Below are 2,506 nucleotides of genomic sequence, written 5' to 3' on the forward strand. Positions count from 1 at the left end.
TCTACTCAGAAGACTTAAGGGCAAAGACACAAACAGACATTTGCACACCAATGTTTATGCAGCATTATTTACAATTGCAAAGAGATGGAAACAGCCAAAATGTCCATCAACAGATGAGTGGCTAAACAAACTGTGGTATATACATATGATGGAATATTATGCAGCTTTAAGACAGAATAAACTTATGAAGCATGTAATAACATGGATGGACCTAGAGAACATTATGCTGAGTGAGACTAGCCAAAAACTAAAGGACAAATACTGTATGGTCCCACTGATGTGAACCGACATTAGAGAATAATCTTGGAATATGTCATTGGTAACAGAGACCAGCAGGAGATAGAAATAGGGGAAGATAATGGGTAATTGGAGCTGAAGGGATACAGACTGTGCAACAGGACTGGATACAAAAACTCAAAAATGGACAGCACAATAATACCTAATTGTAATGTAATTATGTTAGAGCACTGAATGAAGCTGCATCTGAGGTGTAGTGTTTTTTTGTTTTTTTTTATTTTTTTCTCTCTATTATTGTTTTATTTCTTTTTCTGTTGTCTTTCTATTTCTTTTCTGAATCGATGCAAATGTACTAAGAAATGATGAATATGCATCTATGTGATGATATTAAGAATTACTGATTGTATATGTAGAATGGAATGATTTCTAAATGTTGTGTTAGTTAATTTTTTAATTAATAAAAAAATTAAAAAATAAAATAAAATTACAACATGAAAAAGAAAAAAACAACAAATAGTCCTATCTTCAACTAGCAGCACTTGCCAGGATGTCCAAAAGGCTCAGCCCCCAATTTCTGCAAAAAAAAAATCCTAGATTACTACTGCATGAGACACCTGGAACCATCACAGTTGTTCTGTGATGATGACCAAATCACACTTTGTCAAATGTTTCCTGTTCCAAAAGCACAAGAATCACATGGTGTGTGGAATAGTAGAGGATGCAGTGAATAACAGGAAGTTATTCCAGGAAATATTGAACACATTGAGGGAGAAACTGGAGGTGGCTAAAAATGTATTAGCTGATGTGCAAGAAAGAACGGTGAAGATTCAGGGAGAGGAGCAGAATTTCAAAGAGATGATTAAGTCCAAATACAGGTTAAGGTTCCGGTTGTTGAAGGAAAATAATGATATGAACCACTTGAGACTACTAGGTTGTGTATTCAACCTGAATACCAGCAAAGCCAGTCTGCATCACCTGATCAGGTTTGCCAGAGAGCTAGAGGAGAAGTATCAGGAGACGCTACAGAGAGTAAACACTTTGGGAAGAGAGAACATGAATACACTGAAGAAGAGTGCAGTCAGAGTCTCTGCACAGATCGACAGCCCCCAAAGGCTCATCACAGAGCTTGAGAAGAAGTGTGGGGAATCTGCCTTAGCACTGCTCCAGAACACAAGATATTCTTTGGAAAGGAGTGAGTCACCATTGCTTCACTGTCTAGAGCCAGCCCATACCACAAACCTGAGTTTTGACCAAATAACAGGAATGAGTGAAGTGCTAAGAGTATTCCAAAGACATAAAACTTTGGATCCTGAAACAGCTCATCCCCTTCTAGTTTTATCTGAGGATCTGAGTAGCGTGAGATTTGGAAATGTCCTCCAGGATGTACCTGGTAACTCAAAAAGATTTGACTTCAGTGCCACTGTGTTGGGTGTGGAGAGCTTCACCTCAGGGAGGCATTCCTGGGAGGTGGATGTGGAAAAGGCTACAAAATGGCAGTTGGGCATATACAAGGAATCTGCAAGCCAAAAAGGGTGACAGACCCAAAGCTTCCAGGGATAAACTCTTACTCACAGGATCCATTATGGGAAGTGATTTTACCTTCTGGGTCTTTCCTCCTTTAAAAAGGGCTTCTCTGAGAGAACAAATGCACAAGGTTAGAGTTCTCCTAGACTATGAATATGGGCAAATATCACTCCACAATTTGACAGGGAGAGCTCTCATTTACAATTTCTCTTATCCAACCTTCCAAGGAGCTCTCAAGCCTGTATTTTCTCTTTGTATCCCAAATGAAAGCATGGATTCAGACTACCTCACCATCTGTACCACTCAGACTCTTTCTTGTGGTATTACTATTAACCCTCAATCTTCCTTAGTGTGAAATCCAAGGCCAAGAGAGGAAAGAAAGTGAAGAGCAGGATTTTGTCAAGGCATTTCTAATAAAGACATTTTGCATTTGGATTGGAATGCAGATCAATATCCTGGAGCCTTTGCATTCCTGTGACTTTCAATTCCCATTTAGTAGAAGAGGTTCCATTTCAACTGAGACATTAATAACAAAAGATACTGATTAGAATATATATACTATATTCTATACTGTATAAAATACACTGATTAGAATAAAAAATGCATATGTAACATAGGATTGTGAAATTAGGATAGAAATGTAATAGGCCTCAGATTAACTGGAGTTCTTAGGTCTAGGTAAGGAACTCCAGACATAGGTCTTAAACATTGGCAGCATTCATTTATTTGCTCTAGGAGCTTAATT

The 2,506-nt window shown here is 38.1% G+C and overlaps 1 pseudogene; it reads left to right on the top strand.

Annotated features, from left to right (window-relative positions):
* The first annotated feature begins 784 nt into the window (after positions 1-784).
* On the top strand, positions 785-2,116 carry LOC143680658 (putative E3 ubiquitin-protein ligase TRIML2 pseudogene; annotated as a pseudogene).
* Positions 2,117-2,506: the final 390 nt, after the last annotated feature.

Source organism: Tamandua tetradactyla, chromosome 1, assembly GCF_023851605.1.
Source record: "Tamandua tetradactyla isolate mTamTet1 chromosome 1, mTamTet1.pri, whole genome shotgun sequence".
Classification (NCBI taxonomy): domain Eukaryota; kingdom Metazoa; phylum Chordata; class Mammalia; order Pilosa; family Myrmecophagidae; genus Tamandua; species Tamandua tetradactyla.